The sequence below is a fragment of the Ctenopharyngodon idella genome, chromosome 7 (assembly GCF_019924925.1).
Source record: "Ctenopharyngodon idella isolate HZGC_01 chromosome 7, HZGC01, whole genome shotgun sequence".
Classification (NCBI taxonomy): domain Eukaryota; kingdom Metazoa; phylum Chordata; class Actinopteri; order Cypriniformes; family Xenocyprididae; genus Ctenopharyngodon; species Ctenopharyngodon idella.
Genome location: NC_067226.1, coordinates 15,577,413 through 15,603,109, shown reverse-complemented (window position 1 = coordinate 15,603,109; position 25,697 = coordinate 15,577,413). Strand labels below are relative to the sequence as shown.

Here is a 25,697-nt window from a genome sequence, read left to right as displayed (position 1 = left end):
CTATTGTAAACTATGCACACTTTAGTCTGTTGTAAATGTGAGCTCTTCAGATGGCATTCAGAGTAGGGATTTGCTCTCGTAGACAGCTGGACCATGGAGCTCATGGCTCAGCGAGAAGCTCAACTTTTAGTTTTTAGCTGTTCTTCACGCTCATGAGCACGACGTGGTGGAGATGCATTGCGTTCCACTGAGCCTGAACCTGAAAAAAAAAAAAAAAAAAAAAAAAAAAAAAAATCAAGTGTAATGAAATATAGGCTATAATATACATTTAGCTAGTGCAGAAATAACCTGCAGTTTTATTTTTAATTGTTTTACGACATCATTATTAGCTTAGCTTAGGCTATTTGAATTATTTTCGTGACTTTGGCAAGATATGTGGGACTCTAGATCGTCGAGTGTTGGGAACAACTTTCCATGCAGCTTTAATATAGCCTAATATCCATAATAACGATTACATCTACTGCACAGTGCAGGCAAGGTGTTCTCTGTTTGTTTATTTGTTAATTTATTTAAGGATAATTTTATAAAGGCTATAGGCTTTCTCCCCGTCACGAGCTTTTGGTTTGTAGAAGGGAATGTGCGTCGCCTGTCGCTGGAGTGAATCCACAAACGCCTCAACATTCACGGTGGGGAATGGAGGAGTCGTGCGGGTGGTGAGAGAGCACAACCCCGGGCATAAAAACAGTCATATACCCCCCATTGTGAGAATCACACCATGAATCATTACACAAATCTTTTATGAGCAATATCAGCTCTGTATTTCATCTGTATGACACGCAGAACTTAGAGATAGTGGGTGATTTAGTAAAGCGAATTAGCGTGTGTGTGTGTCTGGATGGGATGCTGAGGATTTTACATATGTAAATTAGGTTAGATTTTTTTTTAAACGTCATATTTTGGTCTTCTTCTTCTTTTTTTTTTTTTTTTATATAGAAACGTTTTGTCAGACTAAATGCAACGTGATAGGTATTATAAGATGTCTGTGCAAAGTCTGTGACTTTGTGGCAGTTACATCTATAGGCCTAAAAAGAGATATGGAAATTATACAAATATTAAACAAAGTCCAATTTTTCTTATCTCGTCAATCCAATATGTAGAAATAAGTGTGTGAGTATTATTTATAATAATAATAATAATAATAAAAAATAATAATTGAAGAGCACCATGTATGCTCACATGCATTCAATAGAGGGTGCTGTTGTTCTATTCAGTCCTGGCCCAGTTTGCTTACCACAGTTTTGTCTCGGAGGACCACTCAAAAAGATTGAGCGCCACCGTCTGTGTTGCTCATGCTCCCCAGGGATGCAGAATTCAATCTAGCAGAGGCTCTGGCTAATGCTGTGGCACTTTGTCAGGATTAACATCTTTCTAGTCAGTGGCTTCTGTTACCTTTAGTGTCACATTACCACCTTGGAGTTGTGTGCAGGGAGAAAAAATGAACCCCTTGGTATCTTGCTCTTGCATTGTGTTGGGTGCGCTGCTCCAGTCCCACATCACTGCGGGTCGATAGAGGAAGAGACTCAGTCATTTTCAACAAATAAAGGCATTTGTTATGGTGACTTGTGAGACTTCACAAAGAGCCCACTTTTTTACCACCAGCCACATCCAAACAAGGCCGGGAGATCTCTGTGCTGAGTTTAATTTTCAATTAAAGAAAAGAATACCTCAGCTAGAACAGATTTTCAGAGCTCATCTGATCAGTCCATATTTTCATTTCAGGTTTCATTAAAGCAGATCTTTTGAAAAGCAAAAGTGAAGTTACGATCAGACAAACAGTGCTTTGCACATCAATTGGCTCTGCTTGATGAAAAAAAGGTAAATTAATCTCCACACCTAGGTAAATTCATTCATGTTGAGGCATGAAGAAAATCTTTCAGATTCTACTGGCAGCCTCCTCGGCAGTATCGTCTCATTGTGGTGGTTTCTACTCAGGCATAGAATAATGATGATTATACCAGCACTTGGACAGGGCCAAGTTGTTTGTGCCAAATGTCTCCAGTGCAGGAATCTCATGCCATCTGTTAGTGACCTTGGAACACATAAATACAATTTTGTATGACTGGTGACTTGGTAGTGTATGAGAACTCTACACTTTCTATTGTATAAAGGTTTTTCTTGGAGATTGCTTGGCAAGGTGGAATCCCTCATGCAGATTTGATCATATATATATATATATATATATATATATATATATAATTTTTCTTTCTTTCTTTTTTTTTTTTTTTTTTTTACTGTAAAGTGCTTTTTACAAAGAGTCATGAAAAGAGTCTACAATTACCACTATGAGATACGTTGGATGAAATATGGCAACAGGATAATAAATTGGATGCGTTCGTTTTTTAAAAATTCCCCATCAAAGAATTATTAATAGAGTATTTGACACAGTGGAGAATTATAGCTTCATTTATACAAAGCCGCCTTCATGGTGAAAGTGGTTGTACTAATCACTGTGTGGGTGCGTGGAATACATCCATTCACCCTTATGAGGAGCAATTAGCAAAGCAGAAAATCATACACCCTTTTATATGCTAACTTTTAGAGCGGGGGTGATTTTCTTTTTTTCCTTTCATTCTTTTAATGCCTTACTTTACAAGGTGGTGCAATGACAAACATTACTCATCATTCATAATCTCATGTCTAATGCAGTAGGGAGATGTTGAGATTGTGGAAAAAATGTCTAATGAACAACACCTGAGAGGATCTTGGTGATACAAAGATGCACATATCTTTCTATCACCAATGTATGTATTGATATGAACAGCGTAAGGTGATCAACCACATTTTGTCAGTTGCAGTTTGGTGTTTGTTGTTTTACGAGATTTGGTGTGATATGTTATCTCACACTGAAATGTTGGCAATCTGAAGCCAGTTTAAAGTGCTGCTCTGAAAATACATTGGATTATGAATGAATACACGAGAATGCACTGTGAATTGGCTGCCAACAGTATGGCTTGCTGGTTTTACTAGGCTTCACTGTTAATATTCTTCATTTACTCTGGATGGCCTGGAGTGTGACAAGCCAAGTAGATTTTGTCAAAGCGGTTTGGAAATACTTTTTTCTGATGTCAAGACCACTCTTTGATCTAGCACTATATCATCATACTTTTTTTTTTAAACCTTTGCCTTTGAAGACCATGATGTAACTCACCCTTTCTTTGACTGTTGTATCCTTTATTCTTTTATGGATGACAATGCATAGATAATGTAAAGCACATATTTGCAAAATGATTCAATTCCGTTGGCGTTCTCCCGCTTACATTAATTTTTCTCATTTAAATGCAGAAAAATAGAATGCCTTTATTCAATTAATTGATTAAAAATAAATAAGAAAGACCATTAAGCACACAGATTTTCTTTTTATTCATATTTGGGGTATTACCTCATTGAGTTGTTAATGGTAAGCTAGTACATTTAGGTTTGACATTATCTGTCAGGTTTGAAAATGTGTTTTATTGTTGCTTTAATTGCACATATGTTTTCTTAATCTATTCAGTCCTATCTTTGATATTAAACCAAATTTTACATAATCAAATTGACTAATATTTAAAAATTGCTAATTTTTGCCAGTGACACCTAGACCTAGTCATTAAAATACTTCTTGAAATAATTTTTGTTGAAATTAATCCAAAATACCAAATCATGCTGCGTTCTCATAGAGCTGACCTTTAGAAAGAAAGCACTGGTCGTAAGTGATGTGGCTTAGGTATATGGCCAGTAATAGGCCTGATTCTTCTCTCAGACTTGCTTGGCTGCAAAACAGCAGATAGCATTATCCTGAACCCATTTCCACACAGCGCAATTAGACATGAGACGTGTAACCTTTTCTTCTATAATGTATCTTACGACAGAAGTGCTTTAACTCTCCCTCCCTTTTTCCCCCCTCTCAGTTTGAATTCCAGTCATAATACCAATAATAAGACAGATGCGATATGTTAGATACAGAAAGCACAAGACATACCATACCACACATAAGGATGACAACATGTGGTTGCATGAATATGGTTTTCTATGCATTAGTTCTTCCTGTTGTTCAATGAAATCCTGGATGTAGCTTATTTGTGAGTCCAGATACCAGCCATCTGGTTAGTGTTGCTAAGGGTTTATACAGGTTTGCAACTCTTCCTTTTTGGAGTGTGAAAGGGGTGGGAGGATGAACTGATCTGCAATGACACGCTCCATTACTCCTTCTTTGCATCTGCAATAAAGCTAATTGTTGGGTTTTCCCTTTTTAAGCTCAGCGTAGCCACAATGCACAATCACACTAATATTCAAGACACTGATGACAATGAGCATGGGCTGCATTCCTCGCAGACCAATCAGAAAGAGCGCACCGGCACAAATGGATCACAAATACCCCCTCCTGTTCCTTCTGAAAGTGAACTAACATCTTTTAATTTACAGATCAACCATAGTCTGCAATCAGAGCATTAAGTGCTCTGGGTTCATTATCTGGTGGCATATGGTGATGCATTTGCATAATACGTTAATACTTACTCCAACTCTCTCCTATCTATCACTGTGCTATTGGCAATGTACGATTTTGTGCAATTAAACTTTTCCCTGAGATACTCATTGTTCTTTTGTCTAATTAAGTCTTCTAATGTAATGAAACAATAGGGAAGAACACACCTTGACTCACAACCTGATTGTTGTAATTTCGCATGACATGCATTGGAAGGTTGTCTCTGAATGCGTGGGGCGCGTAAATCAGTGCTTTTCTGTCTTTAAATATTTATTTGTTGACTCACCAGCCCAGAAATTACCAGAACAAAAAGAAAAAGACAGAGAATGGCAGTCATGATGACAGCGGCTAATGCCTGGCATTTGTCTCCAAAGCTATTTGTCTCTTACGGTTTTGCATGCGCTACGCCATCACATGGGTTTTCGTAGCAATGTTCAAGTGAATTATTGTTTCCTACTTAATGGTAATGAATATTGCTGCAGATTGTTGAAATGCAGAAACAAAATAGTAAAAGGAAATCTCCTAAAATTAGCTCACTTTAAGACATGAGGCATGAAATTGGATTTTAAGTTTGCTGTAGAGATAGAGAGAGAGAGAGGGGGGAAAGTGCATTGCTGTTCTCACAGTTCAATGCTTCTCTCATTGCTTGCTGTCCTTTTACTCTGTTGTATTTCCTCAGAGCTGCTGCCTCACCTGTTCTCAATATTTAATGTGGTGGAGGGTCTTTTGGGCTTGTAATGAAGTGGAGGTCAAGAGCTTCCTCCAGCCTCTTTCCTCCAAACTGGCCCTGTAAATGTCAGACGGGCTGTGAGAAAACAGTCTGAACTCCCCCGTCTATCTCAGTCAGTCATCTCTTATTTCTCTTCATCACTGCCCACTCTTTTGCTCCCTCTATCTCTGCCAACCTTCGTCAGAATTCATCTCAGAGCCCTGGCCTCCACTCAGCCATACCCTGAGCTTTTTCCATGTTATATTACCACCTCATCAGCCTTTTTTTCTGTCACTCATCTCCCCTCTACTACCTTTTTTCTTATCTGATGAAAGACAGAGAAAATCCTCCAAAACAAAATGAATTTGACACGTGTGATGTGTATGGTTATGGATGGCCGCACAGGATTTTTCTTTTCAACAGAGCTTTTTGTTTGTTTTGTAATTTTTTTTTTTTTTTGGACCTCTGAGGACACAGCCATTTCTTTTGGCAGAAATGAAGAAAGACGTAACTCATCACCTCCCAGACTTAGCGCTTTAGTTTTATGCGATCCTGGCCATTTTGGTGGCCTCGATAAAATATTCATCCCTTTAATCCCTAAGCTGACACAATGGTGTGTGAAGAATCAGGCTATGTTCCATTCCACTGACCATCTGATGGGCAGCCTTCTCTAAAGACCTGGCCACAATGCTAGCGTTTGGCTGGTTCACTCAGAGAAAACAAGAGGTCCAAATCTAGCAGCACTGGGGCTTTGTCAGCAGTGAATAACAAGCAGGCCAATTACAACTCAGTTACCAAAAGAACAGTGGAAAGGGCTGTGAGTAGCAGCAACTCCCAAACGGTGAGAGAAAACTAGGTTTATGGAACAGATGATGTGGAAGATAAAAGAATTTGTTGAATAACCTGGTGGGCCAATATTTCAGGTGAGGGATGCGGAAAAAGGCTTCCAATTTTTGTGTTTATACATAATAAGTAGGATAAATTGAGCTTGGGAGTTTAACAAGTACAGCACTGATAACCTTCTGTAGTCCTTGGCATTCAGAGCCGTGTATCCGTGATCTCCAAGGTCTCATATTAATTTTTGGATGGAAATCTGTCTCGAATGAATTATGATGCAAAAATAATCCCAGGGGTTTGTAATCAGTAATTTTGTTTACTTTAGCCGATCGCAGGGCCCCAGATCCAGGCTGTGATGTGGCCCTTTTTCTGCCAGGATCTGAAGACTTGAAAAGATATGTAAATTATATTAGTTTCTCTATTATACCTCTTAGTTTTTTTTTTTTTTTTTTTTCCAGAGAATTATAATAGGACAAGATGCATGATTGATTACATGTATTTATCTAAATTTAACTATCTGAAGAGCTCATTTCCTCAGAGGGAAATTGCAACTCAATCAATAAAGATGTTTTTTTTTTTAATAAAAGAAAGAAAGAAAGAATGAAAGAAAGAAAGAAAGAAAGAAAGAAAGAAAGAAAGAAAGAAAGAAAGAAAAATGTGTATGAACTCAATTGGATTGGAACATCTGGTGTTCTATAATGTATAAACTCTTTTGACGTGACATGCTAATCAAATTTTTAGTCAAAAAAGAAAAAGTGCTCAAAAGAGTAGTGGGACAGTCCCAGCACATGTTCTCGGATCCTGCTTTTCCTTTCTATTGACGTTATAAAGAGAGAGGGGCATTCAGTCAGCCCATCTCTCGAAACGTTATTTGTGTCATTTTTGTTTTTAACCCTGAGATCAACAAAAATAGCATGGAATGAGTGAATAATTTATTTAGTTCTGCTTCTAGTGGCTGGGTTAATGGGAAGCGGTTTGGTCACAAAGGCATACATTTGTAAATGAGGCAGATAAACCTTTGGGTAGACAAGGAGCGTTTTGTTTGACACAGGAATTCTGTTGTTGGCTGTTTTGGTTGTCAAGTACTCTGGGAAGGCAGGATGTGTACTGGGCCTACAATGGGCCTTTCAGCTAAGCATCTCAGATGCACGGCGATGCTGTCCCGCCTCCTTTCACAGTGCCCTAATCTCTTTATCAGGCAGCCACAATGGCGGATTCAGTCTTCAGCCTTGCCGGCGAGATCAAGACCAGGAGGCAGACGCTTCAAACTGACCAGCGTCTAACCTCAACCAACCTCAGAGAACAAAGTTTTCACAAGTAGTGCTCAAGGGTTATAGACGCATTGAGAAAATTAAGAAGATATGGAAATCATGCCAACAACAGCCTGCTCTATTAATAAGTATAATATCAGTTAAAATTATTGAATTTTTATTTTTTCAGCTTAATTTGTATACATTTGTTTCTGAAACATTTACATAATGTTACTAAATCAATACTAAACATTACTTTTTTTCTACATGACAACATGTACGGATATATTCAATAAATTAAGTGATCTAAGTTCAAATAAAAATAAAGAAACTGTAATAACCATTAATTCTTTGTATGCAAGAAAATTAATCCTGCTTATCTGTAAATCTGCAGACGATTTACAAATTGTCTTCTTCAACTTTCAATTTTAACTTTTAAAATGTGGCTCCAGCAAATGTTACGTTTCATACCTTTTGAAAAGTTAGTGATTGATGAAAATAATAAGAAATTTCCTATGAAGATGTGGTAATCAAATTCATAAGATGACTTTAGTAGGATATGTTCTCTTTGTATAACTTTATAAATGCTAAGGGAAATATTTGGACCTTTTCTTGCTTTCTGATCATTTTAAACCTGTAAAATAAATTATATTTTTCATGGATTATTCAACTAATATGTACTCACTCATCTTAATATTTGATAAGATTTGATTGCCAGTTATTTGTATTATTTGTATGTTTTCTGTAAAACTAACCAAAAATATATTAAATTATGAATATCAAAGAAAAAAACAAAACAAAACATGAAAACCGAATGCACCAGAAAGGGAGCGTTTGTCCCTCCATTTTTGTTTAGTGCCTGTCAATGTGTGTTTGCATCAGTAAACTCATTCACATTCCTGGAGCCAGCAGCACCCTCAGGAATCCGCTAACGTTGCAGTGCTACCTCTGTAGTGCAGACATTGTCATTCCATTTGTGGGGCTTTGTCTTTGATGCAACAGCTTTTCCATCACGTATATCCTTTCTGAATCATTCTTCACTCTCGAATTAGGAAAACGCATTAAGGCATTTTAGGTTTGGCTGGATCACTGTAATGCCAAATTGCACTTAATTTCACACCTCTGTAAATTCTGTTGTGTCAGGAAAGCTCTTTTTAGACCTCTTTCTGTCACGGACAAGCTCTGTAGTAAATAGTTTGGGGCCTCAGGGACTCGTCCAGCCTGAGGTTTTAATTGTTATAATTTAATGCAGGGGTGTCCACATCCTGTTGACCCCTGTTTGCTGGGCTTTGTAGGTTACAGTAAGGCAGAAATTATTTCCAGCTGCCTGACATTGTGGGTGGCCCATGGGTGGACAGTCTTTTAAGGAAAGCAAACGCTTCCCTTTCTAATTAGGCTGTTGAACATTAGCACTACAACTGTTGGAGGAGAAGAGAAGTAATGGCCTTTTCAGTGAGAACGGTAAAAGGTTGTACACTGCTTGTCACTTCCACAAGGACACAGGGCTCGTGAAGGCCAGCAAGGCGTTCATTAACATGACAGTTATCCTGGCGTCGTAAAACCGAACCGGCTTGTAATGGAGGAGCCCGGCCCCTGCTGAGCGACCAGGACAGCGCGGTGTACGGGGGGGGGGCTATAAACTAGAGACCACCCTCCATACAAATCCCACCATTCCCACGAAGAGCAAACAAGCTGTACTTCCTACAACTGTCATGTAAAACACTGTCTTTCATTTTATTCCAGAAAGACCTGTTCCCATCCAGTCAGTCCTTTTCTTCTTTTGCTATTCACCCATTTGCCTTCTGTATGCACCTCTTACCCCAGAGCAAACCATCTTTCCTTTGATGCCCACTCGCGTGATTGTTGACCTGACAGCTGTCTGTGTTTGAATGGCTCTGCTTGGTAACAGTCAAAAATGTGCGTATGGAAGTGCTAACGCACTGACTGTGCTGCCTAGAGAGTATAATATCCATTGCTTATGAATTGCATCATACACTTCTTGATAATATGTCAGTTGTTGCATGTCGTACGTATATATACTAAAGTTATTCGACTCAACTTATTTCTTTATTCTGCTTCTCGCATCAGTGCTTTGATTAGAACAGATGCTGTTGAAATTTAAGAGCCAAAGAATTCGCTTTGCTTTTAGTGCAGAACTCTGCTGTGTTTTATACAGGGCAGTTCAGGGTGAGCCAGTGTGCCTTGTTTCATAGAAGTGTCTTAACACAGAATAGAGGCATGTGCGTCACCAAATGGGGGATTTCAAAAGCACTGCTCCGAGCAGCATTTGAAGTAACGGAAATGTGAGATTTTGAGTGACATGAAAGCTGACAATTCTATAAGTTCTTAACTTGGAGCTGTTTTTCTGCTTCTGAGGGTTATTTGGGACACAGTGTATTGTCATTGGTAGTGGGAGATTGATAGAGAAGGCAGTAACTGTTGGTTGCAGATGTTTTTTTGTTTGTTTCCTTTGACCTGAATTTTAGGTCAAGTCAAGATAAGCATTATTTGTGCAGTGTTTTAAACAATGTGTGTGGTTTCAAAGCAACTTCACAGAAAATGTTCAGACCTGGTATTATAATCAGTGGTAATCATGGTCTAAAACATTTTCTTATCTGAACACTCTATAAACGCTAATCTTTCCTGAAGCAACACGATAAACCATTAAAAAGGGTTTTAAACGCTGCCATGTTTATAATTTATTTAAAACTTAAGACACATTAGGCAGCTTTTATTTCATTTTATTCTCTTATGCATATCTATTTTTGTTTTAACTATTTTCTTGTTCTCTGTGTATGCACCTTGAGTTTACTTTAAAGGTGCTATATAAAAATAAAGTTATTATTATATTTATAGTATCGTTTAACATTTGAGATCATTTTTTAAAAAAGATTTTAATAGTTTTATTTAGCAAGGATGCACTAAATTGATCAAAAAATTACATTAAAGATGTGTTTATGTTACAAAATATTTCTAAGTCAAATATATGTTTTTTTGAATTGTCTAATCATCAAAGAATCATGAAAATTGTATCACTGTTTCCACATTAAGTAGCACAACAACAACATTTATAATAATATTTATTTATTTAGCAGCAAATCAGCATATTAGAATGATTTCTGAACGATCATGTGACACTGAAGACTGGAGAAATGGCTGCTGAAAATTCAGCTTTGTCATCACAGGAATAAATTGCCTTTAAAAATATATTCATAGAAAACGGTCATTATAAATTGTATTTGATAACTGTAACAGTCTGTCTCATCTGACCAGTTGTGATCGGGTCATGTGACAGGACCTAAGAAGTTTAGGTAATAAGGGAGAAAACAGTTATGCATTCACAATACTGTTATGAAAGATGTTATGTAGAGTCTTTTTTTCTTCAAATGTATTTATTTATTTTTTCTTCAATGTGCAGTGTGCACAGCAGTGCCAGCCTCTTCCCAGTGAGCACTTATAAAAGAAATTTCTAAATGCAGGTGGTGAAGAAGGCGGGCAGATGCTATCATTTATCACAACCCTTCTGTATGCAAGCAAAGCAAATCCTGAGGCTAAGAACAGAGAGAGAGAGGGACGAAAAAGAGAGCGATATCCATGCCTGTTGAGGCCATGCTGACAGATATAGTCGCCTCTGAGATTAAATCAAATTCACAATGAACACATCTGATACTAACACAAAGCTCAGCGAGAGCTACATTATTAACATTGTGATTCATTCAGTCATCCAGTTATTCCACCTCCTATCCAGCCTGAACAGAAAACATTATTGCTTGGATGGAGGGTGCCCGGTGGGTCATTATGGGTCAGTGCAGGTGTCCCTGGAAATCCTGTTGGGTAGCTATTCACACTGAGGTGGTAAGACCCATTCGGACCATTTTCCCCCTGTCCTCGTCGTCAGTATGCAGCAAACACAGCCGCTCAGTCCCTCTGTCGGAGGTGGCTTTTCAATTACTGAGCGAGGCTGCGGGGGAAAGGCGCTTGACAAAAGCCATGACATAAACCATTTATAGTGCGGCTCCATCATGTCCCCAATGCCAAACCGGGCTGGACGGTTCATTTAAAAGAGAAATTAATCACACATGGTTTCAGGCACACAATAACAGATTATGACTGGCTAGTGGCACCTCACTGAGTCCAGGGATAAAATTTTAAAAAGACACTTAAATCTGTGGAGAAATGCTAAGGTTTGAGCACCCCTTGAAAAAAAAAGTTACCATATTTCAGAGCTGCAGGTGAAGACTTTGTATGACAATGAGGGGGATAGGGAATAAAAACGTGTATTCAGTGTTAGTTAGTATCTGGCTAAAAGTAGTGATGCTACAAAACTACGTTTTTCAGTAATATGACAGTAGCTCAGCTCTTTTTAAAACACTAACAAGGAACTTTTTCCATTCTGTGTATTGTTAAAAAAAACACACCACTGTATTTTTCATTAAATTTTTTTATGCCCACAGCTTTAGAGCTCAGTTAAAACTCAAAAAAGCACTGTCCTCTGTTGCATATAGCATTGCGAAGTCTGATTCAGTTTAGTGAATCAGTTCATTTAAATGAACCACTGAGCAACTAAATGATTCATTTTAACTGGAAGAAATATGCTTGGTTAAATTCACCAAGAGTAGTGTATCCTCTTAAAAATCCACAGTAGTTAGCTACGTTTTGTTAGTAAATCAAAGCTTTTTTTTTAATAAAAAAGGGTTTAGTATATCTACTAATTACAGCCTTGCAATCTACGGTTTCAAAGTAGCTTCCCCAATAGTGTATTATATTTTAGGTTACACACAATGAGTGTTCAGTGTAATATATTCTCTCATTATCACTGACTTCTTACTGTAACTATGGAAGATTACTGTCTATACAGTCAGAGTATGCGAGTCTAGGCTCACTTTCATTAAACCACTGGAATAATTCATTTTCATGAATTATTCCATATTGTAGTCTGCTTAATAATTGGGCAAATGATTGTGGAAAGAAAGAGACGTGGGAAAAGAATGTCAGGGAGAACCACTGAAAGACCAAAGTAAAAATGAGAGAAGGAGTGAGAAAAAGAAAGATGGAGGGTTGCTGGGCAAAATGACCAGGAAGCCATTGAATCTAGCATAGCACAACTAATCAAGCATGATGGAGATTGTACGCATAAAGAACAGAAACCTTTTTAAAGCCGAAAATGACAGATTTAGTCATTAGCCACAGTATGGAGCACACATTGGGAGTTACATCTGCCTCTCCCCCAGGAGTGAGGGGTGTGAGAGCCACTGCCTTGATGAATGAGGCTCAACTGCTGCCGATTAGCGGAGCGTCCATAAGTGGGTGAGATACAGAAGCCAGATCGTCCTCTAAAAACCTCCCTCTCAGCAGCTCAGCCCGCATCCTTTTTCAGTGACTGTTTACACTGTTGTTGCCTTTTAAAGCTGTGTTTATTGATAATTCAAGCTTATTGATTTCATTCTTGTTTTTTTATGATTGCACTCACAGAAGGTCGAAGTTATTCCGTTCTCCTCAGGCCGTCCGAGCGAATGACTCAAATTCACATTAGGCATTTCAGGATGTGTTTAGTATTCACGAACACAGGCCAGAGCCTCTTTTAATTTGGCGGGCGACAGTGGGTGTATGTCAGCGCCCCTACCTCACCTCTGGCTACTGCGCCCCGAGGTAATGGCTGTTTAAAAGGAGGCGACGATTATAATGGAAGGGTTTTTTTATGCCCTCCGGAATGGCTGCAGACTGTGACTCACGTCACTTGATATTCATTGGAGGCTGTCACAACGCATGCAGCTCAGGGCCTACTCTTATCAAGATAACCATTCAGCTGCTCACAGCTTTTGAGCTCTGAAAGAAATAAAGCAAAATAAATAAATAACTCTGTAAATAAATAAAAAAGTGCATTCTATAGGTCACTTTTCAATGACAAACGGCCAAGGAACGAAGAAAAATAGTACCTTCTTATCATAAGGAAAGGGGTGATGCCTTATCTCTGTGAGATGATGTTTCTTTCGTTTAGCTCCCGGCACCCATAATGCACTGCTAGTATGAAAGTTCAAGTGCTAATTAATCACAAGTTTTATATTGACTGCTACATTATAATCCAAAAAGTTCAGGAATTAAAAACGTGGCAGACTACCTTCGGGCTTATCTCATTACTAATGCTTGTTTCGGCTTGAAGACAGTTTTTCAAGCGTCCTTTACTTATCTCCCAGCCTATCTAAATATTGGTTTATCTCCCATGTATCACTGGGCTCGTGGCATGGCCGTATTTTCTATTAATGATGATTTTATCAGAATGCACCTCAGCTATGAAAACAGGGCATCAATGACGTGGATGCACAAAGCCCCATTTAATAGCAATTTACAATTTTCACAGCTTGTTCTCCAGCTCTCTTCATTTCTAAAGATTCCTGTAAATAGATTACTACAATCAAATATGCTGCTGCACAAATCCTATTAGAAAGCACCAGAGTGGAGAAAATCATTTGCAGTTTGATGTGAAGAACTATAGACAAATAATAAAAACCTAATGATTTACAAAATTAGGGTCAGATAGGTGGAACTGCAATAATTCGATGAGCATACCGGGAGAAACATTGCTTTTTTTTTTATCAGATATACACAATAGCAAACCTGACACCAGTCCCGCAGAGGCTAAATGCATGTTGAAAGCATATTGAATTTCCCTCAATTGCGGGTTTTCGCACAGGTAATATGATGCACTAGGAGCCTCTTCTTCAAAATAAATGACAGTCAAGGAGGAAAAGTGGAGTGATTTAATTTGGCCTCGAGTTAGGTGATCGCCGGCAACGGAGGGTCAGTGACCTTTTTCGGGGGAAATAAAGGACAGTCATTCTAAAGCACATCTCATAATCTGTGGAATACATATTCAAGAGCTTATCCATAAACATCACCCTCGAGAGAGAAGTGGTGCCAGGAATATCAGCGTCCCATTGACCCATGCTTTCCTTAAGCTTCTGTGGCTCTCCACTTTTACATATATTACCAATGCAATCACAGTCTCGTTTTTTGACCTCATGTTGTTGTACTCACACACAGACACACATAGACATATAAATCCTAACTCACATGCCTGTGCCAGGCATGCTTCTGTAATCTCCTCCTCACCGAGAGGAAAATGCTGGGTAGTTTTTATGTTGTTTGTGATGATTCTTGGGGTTGGAGGCATCAGGGACCAAGTCATTACTTGGACTGAACCCTCACTTGAGGTTCCTCTTGTGGAGGGGGGAAAAAATGGCCTCGAAAAGAAATGAAAACCCAGAATAGATGACTAGCTGTGAAAAGAGGATATCCATTCATCAGCCACTCATTTCACAACACTGTTGTCTCCCACACAGCAAGCAGAAAATCTAGAATATGGCTTGACTTTGAAAATGTCTTCTTATCAACAGTTCACTGAATATGTAATGTTAGAGGTGAATAGAGGTGAGTCAGACAAGGTGACCTCGCTGTCTGATTTTTTTTTTTTTCTCTCTGCTATTGAAACTCTGATGTTTTCATTTCTGAGACAATGTCCTTAGATTACTAATTGAATTGTGTTCATGTTTCCCAACAGAAAAGCAGACTAAAACAGTCTTCTCTCTCACACAGATGGACGTAAACGACCAATCAGAAGCAAAGGCTTTGCTTGCATTTAAGAGGCTTTTGATTGTTCCTCAAGTCTCTGGGAGATTGGGTGGCAGATATTGGTTTTTGTGCTGCCTGTATTGGGTGCCATTGTGTTTGAGGATGCTTATTTATGCAGTTTGTTCCCCCTGTCTGGTTTTAAAGTTCTGGAAATCGAGCCTAGACAATTGTGTTAGGATGCAAAGCTATAGATGTGTATTTTGTTTCTTTGCAAATCCTTTAAGGTTGATTTTTATTGTGTCGTTTTGAACGTATTTTGACTTTTATATTCTATGACACTGCCGTACACGATGTCCACTTGTTGTGTTTGGGTCCCAGGCATATTTCTTTTCATTTCATTGCTATTCAGAACAGTTTTCAAATCGTAATTGGACAGCGGTAATAAAATATGAAACAAAATATGTAAAATTTAGAGGGTGAATAACACAAGGTCCATCTCAAATCCATTTACTCTTTACTCATAATTCCTGAAAACACAGAGATTTGCGGATGAGTCATTTAGTTCTGTCTAACATCTCTGCCACAAATAACAGTAGTGTCTGGCAGGACTGCTCTGTCACGTGTAGCAAAGATGAAGACTGTGGCACCGGCTCTACACAGCTGTGACCTGCATATTTACCCCGTAAACAAGTTTAATCTGTCCACCCATGCTCCATGTTTGCCCAAACCCAATTTCATCCTTTGTCCTGATTTGCTGAGGTGGGACTGTACCATGCAAGATATTCCACATAAAAATACAGCACATCCATTCAGAACATAGCTGTCAGATGCACAGACACTGTCTATGCTTAGTTAAAGAGATACCTCTATTTGAAATGTGTACCTCAGTTATTTTTTGGCAGGTCTTCATATTTATGTGAAGGAGAGCTAGAGCATTCTTTTTTTTTTTTTTTTTTTCAAGCTGACGGCTGATCGGAGGTCCTATTCGCTGTAATTACGAGGATAACTTGCTCTGCCAGGCTTCACGACTAGGCTGTTAATTACCCTTCTCATGCCTTAAGATTTGCAGTCTTGCAGCTGGGGAACAGCGAAACTCAATGGGCTGTGATTGGATATATATATGCTGGCAGATTTCTTTCTATTTGGATTTGCATGTCTAGACAAACATCTGCATCAAAGCTTTGGAGATAGTCCACATTTGACTTTTTTTTTTTTTTCAAATTGAGTTCTGCAGTGATTAATAAAAAATTTCATTTCCTTTTAGCTATACACGTGGTCACATGGGGAGATTTTAAATCACAATAATCAAATAATGTTCTAGTTTTGGTGTTTTCAAAGTGGGGTTCATTCATGTTTAAAAATGTATTCTAATAAAAAAAAAAAGTTGATTTAAAAATTTTTGTTAATAGAATGTGGAATCATTACCCGTGGCATCAAGTTTGAAAACCCCTGATCTAGTCATTAAACAATCTATTATTTTATACGTTTTATTTTATTTTATTGTACTGTATTGTATTGTATTGTAGTTTGTAAAATTATATACAGTATATATATATATATTCATATATATATATATATATATATATATAAACAACGCATTAATATTTTCAGCTACAGTAGGTGTGTTTACTGTACTGTAACAGTAATGTTCAAGTAAGAAATTGAATAAACAAATGTAAAAATAAAACACTACATAAACTTCACTGTATGAATTAAATATACACTGCTTCTTAAAGCTACAGACGTCATTCTGTCAAGAGCAGTGAGTGATTTTCTCTATATATTTTGTTGTTTGATTAATATTAATGACACAGACAGCAGCAGGTATATTAGGCTGATGTCACTTTAAGATCTATTGCACATATCTAATATACTGCTGACAAGCATCTGAACTGTTTACATTCACTTAAGATATAAATGAGTGTGTTTATGTAAATCCTGTGTGAATTTGACAGTTTAAGTGCAATAAGATACTTAGTTCGGTAATCATGCAGCTTGACAGACTTTTAGTGTGCATGCGCTTTTGGTGTACATGCTCAGAAAAGCTTATGTCAGAACAGTATGCAAATAAAAATTTTATCTGACAAGGCTTTAAAACACATTCAAATAATAAACCTTCATGATGGCGAAGAACTGTTATGTGATGTGAATTTAACTCTACTGCTGCATTGCTAAAAATGTGATGTGAATGTACGTCATGTTGTACAGCATGTTGGGATCTTCAAATCCACCCCCCTTTAAAGCACCACCACAACAGCCATACACATATGGACAGCATGTATATTTAAAAAATCCAACATCTAAAAACACATTCTGTTCCAATCCGCCACGCTCCATATAGCCAGTATTGAATGCATCTTATGTCAAAAATAATGTGCTCTAATGGTGAATGTGAAACCAGCCTAATTATATAGTTGATTAGTCTAGTCGTTCAGGCAACTCACCAACAAGTCAATTTTGAAAATAAGTAGTTTTGCACATCCCTAGTTTAAATTTGATTTATAGAGCGTCTGCTTACAGAATAGTTAGGCCAGTCATATTTCTTGACGATCGCTGATAAGTCTGTTAATTCAAACTCCCTTGTGCCCTTCCTCCAATACTATTTCTCATGTTCTTTCATTACTGCACAGAATCTGCGGCCATCATTGATATTCAGTGAGTTCAGAGAAGTGACTGTGAGTCTGCCTCCTAGTTCCCAAAGTTGATTTGATACTAGCGTAGCACTAAATGAAATTCAATATGTCACCAGAAGTCATTTGTGGGCCCAGAGCATATAGCATTTAATAGTTTAAACTTCCTCCATCTTCAACCGCTGTTCTAGCATGTAGCGACGTGTAAGAATGAGGCTATAGTGAGTTTCTCTCAGTGCTTTACCCTTCTCTAATTGGCTGAAAGACTGAAGGTTTCTGCAGTTTGTCATAACAAGCACTTACTGTGTGAATTTGTCAGAAAGGTTTTCCAGAACAAACTCAGCTGTAATAATAACAGTAGAACCTGAAAGTACAACTCAATGAAAGAAGAGTTATCTATATGTATATATATATATATATATATATATATATATATATATACAGTATAAAATGTGTAAATATAAAAACGAAATTTCTGTAAAATGATTACATTGCTTCATGCACATTTCGCGACATTTTAAAAGTGAAATGTCCGGTGATGGCACTAAAAGTGTGCTTTTTTAGGTCATAACATTATATTGTGCAAGTAACGTAACATATAGGCTAAATGAATAAATCTTTGTGTGTGAAAAGGAATAAAAGTTATTGGTCTTTTACCATTGCTAGTGTTTATTTCAGCTGGAAATAGAAGTTAATTGGATGTATAGGTAAAAAGTAGGGGAAATAACAGAAAAAAAAGGGTAAAGAAAAACCTAAACAAGAGATCTCATGAATATGAACCTAAATTGCACATACTTAGCAACATTGCCCACACCACAGTAATTCCTCTGGTCCTGATATGCACAGCAATTGAGAATTTATGACTTTCTTCTTTATAAGCTTGAAGGCAAACCTGTCCATTTAACTAAATTATTTTTTCACTTGGGTTGCAAGGATAAAATTGTGCTTTTTTTTTTTTTATTGTTTTTTTTTTTTTTCCATAGCATGACCTTTTTGAATCAAACAGCCACTGTGGAACCCTCACAAAAAAAAAAAAAAAAAAAAAAAAAAAAGGTTTGCCAAAGGGATTCACACATGCAGAATGTGGAATTCATGGGAGAACTGCTTCCATTACGTGACTGACATTTTCTTCAGTATGCTCTCACTCTCACTCTCATATTGTCTTGTTCTTTTCATAGACAGGATTTTTATAAATGCCATTTGTCAGTGTGAAGATGACTAATCTAACTTGGGAATAAGCAAAGAAGAATTTCTTGTTTTGCTTGATTTTAGTCATGCTTTTGTACATGACATTGCATTTGGTTTCTTTTGTGTTTGTTTGTTTGTTTGTTTGTTTGTTTGTTTATTGGAGATATGATATAAATGCTAGAATATTAATTTCAAATGGTCTATACCAAAAAAAAAGAAAAGGAAAAAAAAAGCCATTGTTTGTATAACAATGTACTGTCAGATATTTTATGTCAACATGGCCTACATTTTGGTTCAGTTTTCCCCATGCATCTTGTAGTAGGGTGTAGTTGTTGATTGAATTATTTTGACTGACTGATGTGTGATGCATGTAAATGTCAGGTGGTTAAGGAATGCACATCCTCAAACCAGCGTTCTGAAAATGACTCCTGTGGGTAAGCAAGCGTTCCCCTCCCATTATTTTATTGCATCAAGATGTGACAGCTTTCATCACAGTTAAGATATGCACTATCACAAAGCAACATGCATTAGTGTGCACTGACTGTTTTAGCAGCCATGTTTTTTTATGAAACTCTTTTGCCAGAGCATGAACTGAGAATAATGCATCGGTGTGATTTTGATCGTGGCTCGTAGCCCAGCTTTGAAATATGTCATGATTGTCAGCAGCCACTAATCCTGTCACGTCCACAATGGGGAAAAAAGGAAAGAAGAGAGATGCCCGATTTATCGAATGCTGTGGGAGTTGGATGCTAATGTCAACATTTGCAGAAGTTAGAACCCCTCTGAGCCTTAACCCCTGACCCCGGCCCCGGCATAGGATAAATCATTGCACTAGTGACATTTATGGAGGAGTTTGTCTCTTCATGTGCAGTTGATAATGATTCTGTTGTCTTTAACCATTGACCGAAGGATCAGGCATTAGCTTGACACACATGCTAGGCATCAAAACAAAACACTTAGCCTTCTGGATTTTAAATGGAGATTATAAATTTAATTCTAGCCATGCAGGTTAAACGACTAGATTTATTGTGTTGTTGCCATGGTAGAAGACAGATTTCCTCCCAACTAGTTTGCAGTTTATTGCTATAAATAGATAAGCAGCCTCCCATCCATCCAGTTCTTCCCCCTAGAAGGATTTTCCTCGATTCTTGATGTGCCACGGGTGTTTTTCAGACCCACTGGAACTATTGATTGCAAGCAAGAGTTTTGATTAAAGATAGAGATACAAAGATGACAAATCAATAGTAGTGCTGTAGTTCAAAGCAATTGCTGATATTTGTGCCACTTTGATGAAATTTGTACACTCAAATTTGAAACGCACCAGTTAGCTTACAAACACCAGATGCCCTGGCAAAACATAGTCTATGATGTTCACTTCAGAAATTTTTTGAGAAGTATTGCATTTAAAAAATAATGACTCCAGGACTTTTCCAAGTAATTCAAAAATAGCGATCAAAGCCCTGTCTGTGAAACCAGGCCTGTAAATACTAAGGCTCGGTTTCACAGACAGGGCTTAGCCTAAGCGAGGATTAGGCCGCATTTCAATTAGGATATTTAAGTAGCTTTTATAAACCTTCACTAGAAAAAAAAAAAAAAAAAAAAAACCTTACTGCATCTTGAGATGAAACAATTGCACTGACATATTTGAAGGTATGTCAGTACAAGTTGCTTTCAGTTAAAACAGCTCAAACATGCATTTTAGTTTAGGACTAGCTTAAGCCTTGTCTGTGAAACCGGGGGTAAATGTACTAAATAAATACATTTCGATTAGATTAGATTCAACTTTCATTGTGCAGAGTACAGGTAGACAATGGAATAAAGGCCCAGATAAATAATGTACAATTCCCTTGTGGTGAGATTATAATGGTTCATAAATCCCAGAGGAATCAAACTTAGAGACACAGAAAACAAATGCAAGCCCCAGAGGATTAACAATCTCATTTTCCAACTTGCTAGAATAAAAAGAGGATTGCCCTGCTTCCTTTGATACCATCCAAATTACTACCTTCTTAATTTCTGCTGCTGCACGGTTAGTGTGACGGTGTGCACTGGGGCCTGGGAGCTCCGGTCAGAGTCAACCAGGCAGACGAGACGCCTTTTGTGCTGCTCTTGAAATGGTGGATTGTGTCAACTGCCGTTGAAAGCCCCATGAGGCAAATTCACGTGTATGTCTGGATGTGTGTGCGAGTGTGTGAAAAGGTCATTATGTAAAGGTGAAAAAGCACTGGGTAAGATTTACAGGCAGTAATGCTCAATTCAGTGAAGGATTGGTTGGGGAAGATACTCCTCAACAGAAGAGACCTGATGATAAGATGATATCCTCTGCCTTGCAGCGATTTAAAGGTTATTCTGCTTGGTACAAATATGTGACACAAATTGTCATTTGATGCATATTTGATATTGTTGTGACTGTGTTAGGACTGCTTATGGTACTGAAGAATAATAATAGCATATCACTCAACAGTCTTTTTAAAGCTTTTCAGTTATATCAGAGTAGTGTATATTTGTAACTATAGTTAATTCTTTGTCATTTCCATAGAATAAATAGCCTTTACATGCAGAGTGGAGCTGAAGGAGATTGGTTCACAACCAGTGGCAAACTGAAACAGAGCAAACAAAACCAAAACGGAATGAAACTATTACAATATGTGCATTGGTGATTTCCAAAATTATAGCATCTATAATGATACAATTTAACCTGTTTTAAAGCATTTAAAGCATCTATAATGATATAATTTAACCTATTAAAAAAAAAAAAAAATCTTTAAATGATCATTTTTAATAGTTTTTTGTCGAGTTTATTAATGATTTGCTAATTTTAAGGCTTGTCATCTATGCATGCTTTTTAATTTTTACTCTATAATTCATTTTAGTTTGTATTTATGTGTCCAGTTTATATAAAATATAAATATATCACTTTCCCTAATATTGCTGTCATTATTACCTTTGAGATTTTCCAAAAATAATGAGAAGTGACAGGGAAGCACATCTCTGTCAGGGCAGCAGAGTCACAGTTTAAAGATCTAATTAATTTTGTAATTAATTTTAAGATTTCTACATAATTATATGAGAATAGTTTTTTAGTCATTACTAAAACGGTCAGTAGTTGAGTATTCTAATTTAGAAACAATTTATTTCTTTTTACTTTTAGGTTTAAAGTTATTTGACCCCTGTAGCTAGCAGTGTTAGCAAGTCCAATGCTAATACAAAAAAAAAAAAAAAAAAAGTCATCATTACATCACAAAAAATAACCAAACATCTATATTTCACATAACATACCAAAGATCAACTTGAAGGCCATGACCAGATGTTTATGTTATAAACACAGAGGCTAGTTTTTAAGATTTTTCTAGATTTCAAGTTGTAAAAAAGAATTACCCACATATAGACAAACAAACTGTCAAACTGTCATGTCATCCTCAGTAAAGAAAGTTATGGTGGTTCAATAAGTTCAATACATATGTCTTAATAAGTTCACCTAATCACAAAGTTTCTTGACATGGGTGATGGGTAATTTCCTGAATTGTGGCCCTGACAGACAAGAGCTTTTCCAAATTGACTCTGGAATATGACTTATTAAACTGAAGTTGTGCAGTTTCAGATATGCAAGGATATCATTCAATAATAGACATATAGGTGGTCGATGGGAAATGTAGTGCTCATTAATAACCTCTGATTTCATCTAGAAAGGTCCTGAGAAGATTCATAACATGTGTGATTGTGTTCCCCTGTCTACATTTTCCTTTGTTTACTGCCTGCTGGTCTGCAGATCCAAGGTTTGTGTTATTATCACTGCTTTTTCCCATTTTGAATCATTTACACCTAATCTGTGGCTTGAAGTTGTCTCAAAGGAGCCCTGCTGGTAGGTAGTTGTCACCAGATGTTTTAAGGAAGACAGAGTATCTTTGTTGAGTCAGCGGTGCATGACAGGGGTGGATTGGGTCGAAGGATTGAGGACAGGCTTCTCCTTGTTTTAACCACCTCTCAAGGTCTCTAAGCCATAGTAAGAGGGAAGCTTGAGCTTCAAATTGCTTGTGTTGAGAGACAGATTTTCTGCATTTTCTCTAATGCCCTTAGAAATGGTCCAAGCGTAGCTGTTTTTTTTTTTTTTTCTTCTTTTTTCGAGAACAAAATTTAGACTCTGCAGTTTCCAGTATTGTAGTTGTGTTTGTTTGTTGGTTTGTTTTATTTTTTTTCCTGGTATTAGAATTTTAAGCTCATTTCACATTTATTTATTTATACATCTAAAAGTGTAAAATATTTGCTCGGTCTAGAAACAGGCTGGGGACATGCCATCATTTTTTTAGTGCCAGCTTCCCACAGTGCACCTCTCTGTGAAGGGATTAGGGATATAGGTTCAGTGTCACAGCCTTCTGTTCAAATGAGTCTGTCTTCGTCATTGATAAGAGGAAATTGGATGCAGTGAAGTGCTCTCTGACAGTGCTTTATGTTCTCTGCTTTTGATTTCCCTTTGCTCATGTTGTTTACCCTCAACCCTTGCTTCCTCTTCGCGTCTTCTTGCTCATCACCTTGACGTCTTCTGTGTTTGTTTAACAACCATAGAGACAGTTTCGGTTCTGCTGCCCGCACCCATGAGTGAAATCTGTTCAGTGGCTATGAAATTGTGAGTTTAACATGTTGCTTTGTACCTTTTCTATGTTAGATCCCCATATATTTTTCTCCTCAACCCTGCTGCAAAGTCATTCTGGCACAAAAAACTCTCTGCAGTTTTCAATTGGAGATCTTCACTGTGAGACAATTTCAAAGTCACCCATTCCATACATTCTATCAATATTTATTTATCAGGTAGTAAACAGCCATGATGTGTGCTGACTGGACATGCCTATGGCATTGGCCAATGTCCTGATTCAGTTCGATTCAGATTCACAAACTCTCCATTCAATTATATTTTGATTCGATGTGGGAATCTTTTCAACAGGTTGCTTGTGTAGTGTATAGTGTATTCATATTATACATATGTATCCTGTACAGCCTATGCGAATGAGCAAAAGAAGTGAATCAGGGACATCAGTGACAATTTTCACTCATTCCCTAAAAAAGTGGCATATATATTTACGAAATCCATTGTGGGATTTAATCATTTAAAAAACACAGCCCTAGATTATTAAAGTTTTTGACTTGCGACACACATGCCTCCATTTCATTCTCAGTTTTATGCAGTTCTGTGCCAGAGCAGCTGGATAATCATTTTCAGTCTCTTTCCTTTTCAGTTGTGCACACTATTGAAATGGCTCTGAGGTTTAATTTCTCTGTTTACCAATTCAATGAATTAACCTCTCCTCACAGGAGATGTTTGGTGAAAAGGTATTAAAAATCGGGTGATGTTTATCAATGCACCATTTGCTTTTCAATCATCTCTGAAAAAGTCAAACAATAAATCTGTCAGTCAAGTAGCTTCAGCATGGGAGTAGCTTGCAGATGCTACCGCTAAAAAGAGTGGTTTTAAAAATAAACAACCTACACAGAAATTCAGAAGAGGGAGCTTTATTGAAATATTCCTAGTGACTTTAAACATCAGAGGTGGCATGGTCCGATAAGTTGTCTGGGCTCCAGGACTTCAAATTGCTCCCTAAATTCACCCAAGTTTGTCTAATTTTGTGCGCACTCCAGTGTCTCCCTGCATTGCATTGTTGAGATCCATGACTTGCCTGCTGTCCCCCAAACCTCAGGAATTCCAAGTATTTTATTTTCCCTTTGCCTCAAATCAATTCCAGACACCGCAGTTTCCTGCTCCCCGGATCCTCCGGGACGGGGCTGTCTGAAAACCCTGACTAGTCCTCCATTTTCCAGGAAATGAAAAGGTTTGGGAATGAGAGGCTTTGGCAGGGCCTCACCATTCACCTCTTTGTAATGTAGCTGCTAAAAGAAAAACATGCAAACACATCTTCCGCAGTGACAGAAATATTCTGAGGCCTTGTGCGTGAGACAAAAGAGAAGACACAGGGTCTTTATTAGCCTTGTACGTTTTAATAATGGATGAAGTGTCTTGCGGGTGATTGAAGCTCTGAGGAGATGCAGCTGTCTTTAGTCAGTGTATTTTATAACCTAGTCATTAGTATTCTTAGATATACAGTGAAGCTATGAAGTGCTTATTGGAATAGCATAATAACTGAAGACATAATTAGGATGTTATTGATGTGTAAAGAGGGGAAAAAAGAAGAAAGGAACAATTATCTTTAATAATTAGAAACCATGTTAAATGACATCCAAGAAGTCAAGTGAGAAGCTATAGAACTTAGGAATCATCTTTTCATGGCTGAATAAGTCAGTCATGCATGTATGCTTTTTTTTTTTTCCTATACATCAATGACTCCATTTAATACTGTCATGCATGCCTCCCATTCTGTCATCTTTTTGTTTATTTTGTTTCTCCTTTTACTTGATAATTTCTCACATACTATTCTTGTAGTGCTTTAAGTTTCCATGTCATCATCTACAATATATGCAGGAGGAAATAAATCATATGTCAGTAAATTTAAGCATCTTTTTGTGAAAATTAACACAGTCTGTATTGTAGTGCTATATTCTTCTTTTTTTAATTATTATTATTTAATTTGGGGCAGGAAAAAGCACAGGCTGGCTGGGAGGATTTACAGATTGTTATTAATATGCCCGTATTTGTGCTTACATGAATAAACAGGAGGATAATGTGTTAGCGGAGATGAATAATGAGAGGAATTATCATTACCAGGCATGTGCAAAAGCTGATTCTTGTGGTTAATAATTATGGCTAAAGCCGTAATGAGTTTTAGTAGTCTGGTTGAGTGACTTAACACACGTTCACACCAAATGTAGGCCCACCTGAGTATGCATGCAGATGCAATGACCCTTACACTGTTTGTTAGAAACTGTGCCGTATACATTTTTAGAGTTTGTTATCAGGACATTCTGTTGTGTGACGGAAGTAGATGTTCTATTGGAAACGAATATGCCTCGTAGAGTGGCTAATCAAGGTACGCGGGGAATACAAGGCACACACTGTTGCCTTTAGGCGTCTAACCTTCATGTTGTTCTAGGTAATATAAGTAGAA

The 25,697-nt window shown here is 37.5% G+C and overlaps 1 protein-coding gene across 1 annotated transcript in view; it reads left to right on the top strand.

Annotated features, from left to right (window-relative positions):
• The window catches only part of cdh11 (cadherin 11, type 2, OB-cadherin (osteoblast)), a 50,334-nt gene that overhangs the window by 636 nt on the left and 24,001 nt on the right, over positions 1-25,697 (top strand). The gene's annotated exons all lie outside the window — the stretch shown is intronic.